The sequence below is a fragment of the Nicotiana tabacum genome, chromosome 24 (assembly GCF_000715075.1).
Source record: "Nicotiana tabacum cultivar K326 chromosome 24, ASM71507v2, whole genome shotgun sequence".
Taxonomy (NCBI): Eukaryota; Viridiplantae; Streptophyta; class Magnoliopsida; order Solanales; family Solanaceae; genus Nicotiana; species Nicotiana tabacum.
This window is the reverse complement of record NC_134103.1, coordinates 67,751,544-67,764,192: the sequence shown is the minus strand read 5'-3', so window position 1 is coordinate 67,764,192 and position 12,649 is coordinate 67,751,544.

The following is a 12,649-nucleotide window of genomic DNA, read 5'->3' as shown; positions in this document are numbered from 1 at the left end:
GTCACAAATGACACAACGAACCTACTCAAACTCCCGGAACCTCAAACCGAGCCCGGTAACCGCAAAGTCCACTCTCGGTCAAACTTTTAAATTTCCAATTTTTGCCATTTCAAGCCTAATTCAACTACGGACGTCCAAATCACTATCCGGACATGCTCCTAAGTCCAAATTCACCCAACGGAGCTAACGGAGCCATCAAAACTCCATTCCGGAGCCATTTACACGCAAGTCAACATCTGATCAGCCACTTCAACTTAAGCTTTCAACGTTGAGACTAAGTCTCTCAATTCATTCTGAAACCTCTCCGGACCTGAACCAACTACCCCGACAAGTCATGTAACAACTATAAAGCAAAAAATGAGCAGTAAATATGGGAGCAGGGCTACAACTCTCAGAACGACCGGCAAGGTCGTTACAATATTCATCTCAAACTCTCGAGCTATGCTGAATCTAAGACCTTAACTGAGCCCCTCAATAAATCTGCGGACTCGCTCTCTAACGGTAGAAACCAAGGTAGGTGCATGTCGGGAAAACTCACTAAATCTGATGGCATACTTTGAAACTGTCATAATCCCCAGACGCAGCTGCTCAAACTCTGGAGAACAAACTCTCTCAAAAACATATCTGCAAACTGAGCCCAAGTGAGTGGGGCTGCATCAGCTGGCCTACCCTCCTCCTAAGCCTGCCCCACCACGTGTATGCTACCTCGGATAGTTGAAATGTAGTAAAGGATACTTTGCTCACCTCCAATACCCATGCTACACAGAATACAGTGGCACTTGTCTAGCAAACCATGTGCATCCTTAGTAACTGTGCCACTGAAAGTAAGAGGAGCATACTTCTTGAACCTCTCAAGTCTCCTATGCTCCTCCTCAGATGCCTTTGGCCTAACCACAGGTTGAACCGGAATAACGAGCTGTGCTGGCATGAAACCCAGAACCTGATCAATATGGATCCATTGCTCTAGAGTGGGGCCACAACAGTCTGAGCTCCTCCCCTAGCCTGAGATGTAGCTGGTGCAATGGGGATCAATCCTGCCTAAGCTAAAGTTCCAAACATACTCAGGAAGTGTGATAGGGTCTCCCGAAGTCCAGGTGTAACAACAGGCGCCTCAAGTACCTGTCCTCCAATCGAAGCTACTAGTGGATCCTCAGTAGCTGCTCGAACAGGTGCTCTGGCTACGGCACGTGCCCCTCCTTGGCCTCTACCCCGGCCCCGGCCTCTTATGGCTCTATCAGGGGGCGCGAGTGTCAGGTCATCTGATTCAGTTGTGTGTGTCCTCACCATCTGTAAAAGAATAGAAAAATAAAGGCTCAAATTTCGAAATTAACAAATACGCACGATACGGAATCAAATAAGTGAAATTTCCTAATGGTTTCGTAGCCTCTCGAAGATAAGTATAGACGTCTCTATACCGATCCGCAAGACTATACTAAACCTGCTTATGACTCGTAGCACCTATGAACCTAGAGCTCTGATACTAACTAATCACGATCTCAAATTTTTACCTTAGGATATCGTGATGGAATCTAGTCTCTAAGACTAGGTAAGCCTAACATACATTGAGAATTTAGCAGAATTAACAACTAATATGATAATTAAGCATATTTAAAATAGAAATCTCAAAATACAATACTACTTGATGTGAAGATAAACATTAGAAAAGACAATAGTAGAAGGTGACTTCGAGGTTTGCGAGCGTCAAGCAGGTATACTTTTAAGTCTCTGAGATACGGATTCAACTCACTAGCGTTCGGCACGAGCAGAAGTACATAGATCTGCACAAATATGTGCAGAAGTGTAACATGAGTACACCCCAATGGTACCAAGTAAGTATCAAGCCTAACCTCGGTAGAGTAGTGACGAGGCCACATCAAGACACCTACTAGACATAGAAACTTGTGCAGAATATTAAAACAATCTAATAACGGAAATTAAAGAGATAAATGACAACAAAACAGTGCGATGATATAATGCTAGCAATGTATATTAAAGAAATAAAGGACAACAGAGAATGAGCATATGATAAGAAACACAAGTTATCAAATACAACCATAATACAAGAAAACAAATGAAGGAATAACAATAACCATTCAATCAACAAGCCTTTTCAATATAGAATGTACAACAAGAATCATGACCGAGGCACCACACGCGTATAAATCTCACCTTATCTCACCGCATGTGTTTCAATACCCACCCTTATACCACTGCATGTGTATCAATATCAAAACACAATAATCAAGTCGCACCACACGTGCCCATATGACACATCATTACCGAATCAACAATATCAATATTACCACAATACATAGCCCACGGCTCAACCACAATATGTGCAAGAATCTCAATAACAACAAAATGAATGAGAAACAACTCAACAAGGAAAGATATTCCAATAAACAACAAATCCAACCACAATGTGTTAATAGCTTTCACAACTACAACTTAAATAACTCAACAAATGAAGGTATCCCCATGAGATGGCAACTTCCAATTCAAGTGCAAAACATAGGGTTAACAATGCAAGAGATAGCATGAAATAGCAACTATGAATAAATGCATCGGAATATCTCAACAACGGAAAGAATGACATGCAACAATAACTACCAATAAATGCATATAAGAGCAACCTCGACAATGAAAACTAGAACATGTAATGGCAACTTCTATTAAGGCATGTAAGAATAAGCTTGACAACAAAAGATAGAACAAATGATATCAACTTCAATTAAATGCTTATGATTAAACTAAGAGTCTAAACCAGTCAATTTTCACATTAATGCCCGTATACGCACTCGTCACCTCATGTAGAGATCTTCCACATAATGAAAATATTACAATCAAACCCAATCATAAGGGTTAGTTTCCTCCACATAAAGATGGAAGTATCCACTTATGATAAGCCCAGCTTACCATAAGTGAGACGTGGAAGACGTGGAAGTTTCCTTCCCGCGCAATTCTAACTCAAAACGGCTCGAATCTAGCCAAATTAACTTAACATATTGAATCAAAGCCATAGGAAGCAATTTCGGATTATAAAGATTAGATCTTTAATGCAAATCACGAAGTCGACTCAAGAAGTCAACCCCTGGCCCCCACCTCAAAACCCGACCAAAATCACAAATTCGAAACACCCATTACGATACGAGTCCAACTATACTAAAATCATCCAATTCCGACCTCAAATCGACCTTCACATTATTATTTTATACTTTAGGAAAGCTTTTACAATAAATTCCTCAATTTCTCCAACTCAAATCACTAATTAAATGATGTAAAAAAAGAAGGAATCATAAAATATGGACAAGTCCGTGTCAAAAACACTTACCCCCATTCAAATTGTGAAAATACCCTCCAAAATCGATCTCTCTAACTTTTAATGTGATAAATGAAATAAAACCTAGGTATTCCGCATCTGCGCACCAACAGCGGCATCGGTGACTCCGCATCTGTGAAAAAAACATCCCAGATGCGGGTTCCACTTAAAGCCCAGAACATCCGCTTCTGCGGGAAAAAGGGTGCACTTGCGCTCCCGCTTCTGCGTGCAAATTACCGCACCTGCGGTCCCTCGCCAACAACCCAAAATTTGCTTCTGCAGAATATTTTTGCTTATGCGGTTGCACACCTCTGCATTCCTGTCCGCACCTGCGGACCCAACTCGCCTAGCCCAAACATGCATCTGCGGCTAATCAGCCGCTTCCGCGGCACCGCACCTACGTGTCACGACCCGAAATTCCCACCTTCGAGACCGTGATGGCACCTAACATTTCATTTGCTAGACAAGCCAACGTTAGAATATAATTAGCCATTTTAATAAAATTTTAAATTAAATAATAACAAGAAAACAAATGCGGAAATAAAGTCTGAAATAAAGTGAATAATCCATAATAATCGCAATATCTAAATACCATCCCAGAACTGTAGTCACAAGTGCACGAGCTTCTAGAATAATGCAAATAAAGGTCTGAATAAAATTCAAGGTGTTTGAAATATAATACACAACTGAGATAATATAAAAGGGGACTTCAAAATTGCGAACGTTGTGTAGTTATACCTCAAGTCTTCACTGGTAGCTGTATCCGGGAAAATCTATAGTACGCCGCTTGGACAAGAAGTGCAGAGTGTAGTATCAGTACAACTGACCCCATGTGCTAGTAAGTGCCAAGCCTAACCTCGACAGTGTAGTGACGAGGCTAAGGCAGGTCACTTATATTAACTTATACGCAATAATAATAATAGTAGTAATAATAATAATAATAATAATAATAATAATAATAATAATAATAATAATAATAACAGGAATAGTAGTAAGGCCAGTAAATAATATTAATAATTGAAGTCAATTCAGCAGTCACAATCCCTCTTGTTTCCATTGCGGCGTGCAACCCGTTCCCCCAATATAAACTTTAAATAAATCTGTCATGGCATGTAACCCGTTCCCCCATATATATTTATAAAACTCTTAAATATAATAGAAATACTCCAATAAATACCGCGTTCAATGAGAAGCTATTGAGCATCAAGGCATACAATAATTGTAATTTAATGATGAAATAAACAATGACAAGTAGCAATTAATTGTGAAAATCAGGGAAAAATTAGGCAGTTTAATATTTAATATGCTAAATATCAAGTAGCAATTAAGACACATAAATCAAATAAGCATGTAACAGTTATTGTAGGAATTCAAGAATTTTTATTTGATAAGGAATATGAGTGAAACAATTATTATAACGATTAATTTGTGTGTTAAATAATTTAAGATGTTTAAATAATTAAGCAAACAATTAATTTGACAAAGTATAGGCACATGTCACCTTGCCTATATATCATTACACATGAAATTCACATAGCAAATAATTCAAGGGTTCTATTCCCTCAAGTCAAGGTTAACCACAACACTTACCTCGCTTTGCAATCAACTTCAAGAATCCAATAAACCTTTGCCTCGTGAATTCGTATCCGAAATAGTCAAATCTAGTCATCAACAATTCAATATACTCAATACAAATCGCAAGAATTAATTCCATATGAATTTACTAATTTTTTGGATTAAAACCCGAAATTCATCTCAAAAATTAACAGCAGGGCCCACGTCTCGAATCCCGAAAAAACTCATGAAATCGGAACACCTGTTCCGATACGAGTTCAACCATACAAAATTTTTTAAATTCCGACATCGGATTGGCTTTCAAATCTTCCTTTTACAATTTTGAAAGATTTTATAAAAATCTGATTTTTCTTCCATAAATTCACGGATTTATGATGTAAATGAGTATGGAATCGTGAAATATAATCAATATAGGATAAGGAACACTAACCCCCAATGTTTTCCCGTGACAATCGCCCAAATATCGCCTTACCCGTGCTCAAAATCGTGAATAATGAAAAATGGGGCGAAATCCCATTTCTAGAACTTAAGTTCTGTTGTCCAGATTTTTACTCATCGCGATCACAAGAATTCGTTCGCAATCGCGTAGAACAATTTCTGTCCAGGTCCATTTTACTCTTCGTGATGGTGGGAATGCCTTCGCGATCGCATAGAACAATTTGCACAGGCTGACAATTTGCACTACGCGAATGCGACATCCCATACGCGAACGCGAAATAATTATTAAATTTTAAGATGACCTTCTGGGTCATCACATTCTCCACCTCTAAAACAAACGTTCGTCCTCGAATGGAGTTAAAAAGTACCTGAGCTGGTGAAAAGGTGTGTATATTTACTCCGCATGTCCGACTCGGACTCCCAGGTAGTTGTGTCAATCGATTCACCTCTCCATTGCACCCGAACTGAAGCATAACTCTTAGACCTTAATTGTCGGACCTGCCGGGCTACAATAGCTACCGACTCCTCTTCATAAGTCAAATCTTTATCCAATTGGACTGAGCTAAAATCTAACACATGGGACGGATCACCATGATATTTTCGGAGTATAGACACATGGAACACCGGATGAACCGCTGATAAACTAGGTAGTAATGCAAGCATGTTGGCTACTTTGCCCACCCTTTCAAGAATTTCAAAGGGTCCAATATACCTAGGGCTCAACTTGCCCTACTTTCCGAACCTCATTACACCTTTCATAGGTGAAATTTGGAGCAATATTCATTCTCCAACCATGAATGCAATATCACGAATTTAAGGGTCGGCATAACTCTTTTGCCTAGACTGAGCTGTGTGAAGTCGATCCTGAATAATCTTGACCTTATCCAAGGCATCTTGTACCAAATCGGTACCCAAGAACTGAGCCTCTCCCAGTTCAAACCAGCCAACTGGCGATTGATATCGCCTTCCTTATAATGCCTCATATGGAGCCATTTGAATGCTCGACTGGTAGCTATTATTATAAGCAAACTCCGCAAGTGGCAAGAACTGATCCCAATAACCCCCAAAGTCTATAACATAAGCGCGAAGCATATCTTCCAATATCTGAATGATGCGCTCTGACTGTCCGTCTGTCTGTGGATGAAATGTTGTACTCAACTCAACCCGCGTGCCTAACTCACGTTGTACAGCCCTCCAGAAGTGTGAGGTAAACTGTGTACCTCGATCTGAGATAATAGACACGGGCACACTGTGAAGGCGGACAATCTCACAAATGTAAATTTCAGCTAACCACTCTGAAGAATAGGTAACTGCCACTGGAATGAAATGTGCTGACTTGGTCAACCTGTCCACAATGACCCAAACTGCGTCAAATTTTCTCTGAGTCCGTGGGAGCCCAATAACAAAATCCATAGTGATACGCTCCCACTTCCACTCAGGAATTTCTAACTTCTGAAGCAAACCATCAGGTCTTTTATGCTTGCACTTGACTTGCTGACAATTTAGACACCGAGCTACATATGCAACTATATCCTTCTTCATTCTCCTCCACCAATAATATTGCTGCAAATCTTGATACATTTTGGTGGCACCTGGATGAATAGAATACCTGGAACTGCGGGCCTCTTCCAGAACTAATTCATGAAGCCCATCCACATTAGGCACACAAATACGACCCTGCATTCGCAGAAATCTATCTTCCCCCACAAAAACTTGTTTGGCATCACTGTGCCGCAGCATGTCCTTAAGGAGAAGTAAATGAGGAATATCATACTGTCACTCTCTGATGTGCTCATATAAAGAAGACCGAGCGACTATGCAAGCTAGAACCCGACTGGGTTCTAAAACATCTAACTTCATGAAGTGATTAGCCAAAGTCTGAATATCTGCAGCTAACGGCCTCTCACCAACCGGAATATACGCAAGACTGCCCATACTCACAGCCTTTCTACTCAAAGCATCGGCCACCACATTGGCTTTTTCGGGATGATACAAAATGGTGATATCATAGTCTTTCAATAACTCCAACCATCTTCTCTGCCTCAAATTGAGATCTTTTTGTTTGAACAGATACTGAAGGCTACGATGATCAATAAATACCTCACACAAGACATCGTAGAGGTAATGCCTCTAAATCTTCAGCGCGAGAACAATGGCTGCCAATTCTAAGTCATGAACAGGATAATTCTTCTCGTGAACTTTCAACTGTCGCGACGCATATGCAATCACCCTGCCATATTGCATCAATACTGCACCAAGCCCAATGCGAGATGCATCACAATACATCGTATAAGATCCTGAACCTGTGGGTAATACCAACACTGGCGTCGAAGTCAAAGCGGTCTTGAGCTTCTAAAAGCTCAACTCACACTCCTCTGGCTATCTGAATGGACATCTTTCTGGGTCAGTCTGGTCAATGGGCTTGCTATAGATGAAAACCCCTCCACGAACCGACGATAATAACCTGCCAAACCCAGGAACCTCCGAATCTCTGTAACTGAAGTAGGTCTGGGCCAATTCTGAACAGCCTCAAAAAGGCAAATGAGTTTAACCAAACTCGCATTTTGAAAATTTAGCATATAACTGATTATTTTTCAAAGTCTGATGCATACTTCGAAGATGCTACCCATGCTCCTCCCGTCTGCTGGAGTAAATCAAGATATCATCAATGAACACAACCACAAAGAAATCCAAATAAGGCTTGAACACATGATTCATCAAATCCATAAATGCTTCTGGGGCATTTGTCAGCCCGAATGACATCACTAGGAATTTGTAATGCCCATACTGAGTCCGAAAAGCTATCTTAGAGACATCGGATGCCCTAATCTTCAACTGATGATAACGTGACCTCAAATCGATCTTCGAAAACACCTTGGCACCTTGAAGATGATCGAATAAGTCATCAATCCTTGGCAACAAATATTTGTTTTTGATAGTGGCCTTATTCAACTGCCGATAATCTATACACATCTGTATAGAGCCATCTTTCTTATTTACAAATAATACTGGTGCACCCCAGGAAGAGACACTAGGTCTAATGAATCCCTGATCAAAAAAGTCTTGTAACTGCTCCTTCAATTCTTTCAACTCCGACGGGGCCATAATGTATGGTGGGATAGAAATGGGCTGAGTGCCTTGAGCTAAATCAATATAGAAGTCAATATCTCTGTCGAGTTGTATCCCCGACAAATCTGCAGAAAATACTTCTGGAAATTCACGAACAATTGGTATTGAGTCCACAGAAGGAACATCCGTACTGGGATCGCGAATATAAGCCAAATAGGCTAGACACCCTTTCTCGACCACACGCCGAGCCTTCATATAAGAAATAACCCTGCTAGTAGAATGACCAGGAGTTCCTTTCCACTCTAACCGAGGTAACCCCGGCATGGCTAGGGTTACCGTCTTGGCATGAAAATCCAATATAGAATGATAAGGTGACAGCCAATCCATACCCAAGATGACATCAAAATCTATCATATCAAGAAGTAGAAGATCCACACTAGTCTCAAGACTACCAATAGTAACCACACACGAACGATAGACATGGTCTACTATAATAGAGTCTCACACCGGTATAGATACACAAACACAGAAGCGCTTAGAGAATCACGATGCACAACTAAATATGAAGCAAAATAGGAGGACACATAGGAATAAGTAGATCCTGGATCAAATAAAACTGAAGCATCTCTATGGCAAACGAGAATAATACCTGTGATCACGACATGAGATGACTCAGGCTCAGGCCTAGCTGGAAAAGAATAAAATCGGGGTTGGGCCCCACTACTCTGAACTGCGTCTCTGGGACGGCCTCTAACTGGCTGGCATCCACCTCTAATGGTCTGACCTCCACCTCTAATGGCATGACATCCACCTTTAGCTGCCTGACCCCTACCTCTAGCTGGCTGAGCGGGCAGTGAAGCAACTGATGCCGGTATGATGGCACGAGAATCCTACCGAGATCTACTACTCGACAACCTAGGGCATTACCTCCTGATGTGACCAATGTTACCACACGTATAACACCCATCCTGATGTTGTGGTTGCTGAAGCTGAAGCTGACTCGAACGGGCCGGATAACCACTGTAGTGACTCTGGAGTGGTGGTGCACTGATAGGAGCTGAAAGGGCACTAAATACTGGCTGCCCGGAGTAGGGCATAATAGGACCGTGACACCCTGAAGCACCAGGAGATACCTGAAGTGCTGAATGAAACGGTCTGGGAGGATGACCCCTATCAAAATTATCCTTTCCTCCAGATGAGGCACCACTGAAACCACCGAACTGACGAGGCCTCTTATCAGACCTCTGCCCTCTCTCCGTGCAAGAACCATCTTGATCTTGTTCGTGACATTAGCAGCCGCCTGGAAGGAAATCTCACTTCAGGTCTCCTTGGCCATCTGAAGCCTGATAGGGTGAGTGAGTCCCTCAAAAAACCTCATCACTCTCTCTCCCTCAGTAGGTCGTAAAAAGGAGAGCATGACGGGATAAATCCACAAAACGGGACTCACACTGATTAAAACTCATACTGCCCTGCTGTAGGCGCTCAAATTGCCTGCGGTAATCCTCTCTCAATGTGATAGAGAGGAACTTCTCTAGAAGTAGCCGTGAAAATTGCTCCCAAGTCAATGCAGGCGATCCAACTAGTCTGGTCAATGTATAATCTCTCCACCACCTCTTGGCAGAACCCGTCATATGAAATACAGCAAAATCGACACCATTGGTCTTAACTATACCCATGATCTGCACCACCTCCTGGCAGCGGTCAAGATAATCCTGTGGGTCCTCAGAAGGTGTACTACTGAAGTGAACTAGAAAAAGCTTAGTAAACTTATCCAGTCTCAATGAGGCCTCAAAAGACATGGCGGGCCTATCACCGGCCTGTGCTGCAACAACTGGCTGAACTATCCCAACTGGCGGGACTGCTGGAGCCTAATTTTGGGGAGCCATCTGCTCCGGAGCAGGAGTAGTGGGAGTTTGTGCTCCTCTCCTAGCCTGTGAGATGGCTGGTGCCACTGAAAATATACCATTCGGGGCCACGCCCTCTATAAGACTCACCAAGCGGACTAGAGCATCCTGAAGCACTGGAGTAGCTATGAATCCTTCCGGGACCTGAACTGGTCCAACTGGTACAGTCTGAAATGGATCCTTCTCCTGAAGATCCACCTGAGGACAGGTTCTACTGCTCGAGCTCTAGACTGAGCTCTACCTCTGCCTCGGCCTCTAGCACGACCTCGGCCATAGTTGCCACCGGGGGCTCTGGTCCTTGTCTGTCGGTAGATGTATTACGTGTCCTCGCCATCTGCGAGAGAATAAGAATAGAATGGTTCAATCATCGGTGATTGAATAAAATCGCACGACAGGATAAGAAAGAAGTGATATTGTTCATAAACTTCATATCCTCTGAAAGATAAGTACAGACAAATCTGTACCGATCCTTTAGATTCTACTAAGTTTGTTCGTGACTCGTGAGACCTATGTAACCTAGTGCTCTGATACCAACTATCACGACCCGAAATTCCCACCTTCAGGTCCTTGATGGCGCCTAACATTTCACTTGCTAGGCAAGCCAACTTTAGAATATAATTAGCCATTTTAATAAAATTTTAAATTAATTAATAACAAGAAAACAAATACAGAAATAAAGTCTGAAATAAAGTGAATAATCCATAATAATCGCAATACTTAAATACCATCCCAAAACTGGAGTCACAAGTGCACGAGCTTATAGAATAATAAATATAAAGGTTTGAATAAAATTCAAGTTGTTTGATATATAATACACAGTTGAGATAATATTGAAGGGGACTTCAGAATTGCGAACGATGTGCAGTTATACCTCAAGTCTCCACTGGTAGCCGTATCCGGACAAATCTACAGTACGCCATTGGGACCAACTATGAAATCTGCACAAGAAGTGCTGACTGTAGTATCAGTACAACCGACCCAATGTAGTGGTAAGTGCCGAGCCTAACCTCGACGAAGTAGTGATGAGGCTAAGGCAGGTCACTTACATTAACCTCTACGCAATAATAATTGTACGCAATAATAATAATAGTAATGGGAATAGTAGTAAGACCAGTAAATAATATTAATAATTGAAGTCAATTCAGCAGTCACAATCCCTCAACTTGTTTCCATTGCAGCGTGCAACCCGTTTTCCCAATATAAACTTTAAACAAATCTGTTGCGGCGTGCAATCCGATCCCCCATATAAACTTTAAATAAATTTGTTGCGGCGTGTAACTCGTTCCCCCATATATATTTATAAAACTCTTAAATATAATAGAAATACTCCAATAAATACCGCGTTCAATGAGAAGCTATTGAGCATCAAGGCATACAATAATTGTAATTTAATTGATGAAATAAACAATGACAAGTAGCAATTAATTGTGAAAATCAGGGAAAAATTAGGCAGTTTAATATTTAATATGCTAAATATCAAGTAGCAATTAAGACACATAAATCAAATAAGCATGTAACAATTATTGCAGGAATTCAAGAATTTTTATTTGATAAGGAATATGAGTGAAACATTATTATAACGATTAATTTGTGTGTTAAAATAATTTAAGATGTTTAAATAATTAAACAAACAATTAATTTGGCAAAGTATAGGCACATGTCACCTTGCCTATATATCATTACACATGAAATTCACATAGCAAATAATTCAAGGGTTCTATTCCCTCAAGTCAAGGTTAACCACAACACTTACCTCGCTTTGCAATCAACTTCAAGAATCCAATAAACCTTTGCCTCGCGAATTCGTATCCAAAATAGTCAAATCTAGTCATAAACAATTCAATATACTCAACACAAATTGTAAGAATTAATTTCATATGAATTCACTAATTTTTCGGATTAAAATCCGAAATTTATCTCAAAAATCGAAAGTAGGGCCCATGTCTCGAAACCCAAAAAAATTCACGAAATCCGAACACCCGTTCCGATACGAATTCAATAATAAAAAATTTATTGAATTCCGACATCGGATTGGCTTTCAAATCTTCATTTTACAATTTTGGAAGATTTTATAAAAATCTGATTTTTCTTCCATAAATTCAAGGATTTATGATGTAAATGAGTATGAAATCATGAAATATAATAAATATTGGATAAGGAACACTTGCCCCAATGTTTTCCTGTGAAAATTGCCCAAAAATCACCTTACCCGAGCTCAAAATCTTGAATAATAAAAAATAGGGCGAAATCCCATTTCTAGAACTTAAGTTCTGTTGTCCAGATTTTTACTCATCGCGATCGCGAGAATTCGTTTGCGATCGCGTAGAACAATTTCTTCCCAGGC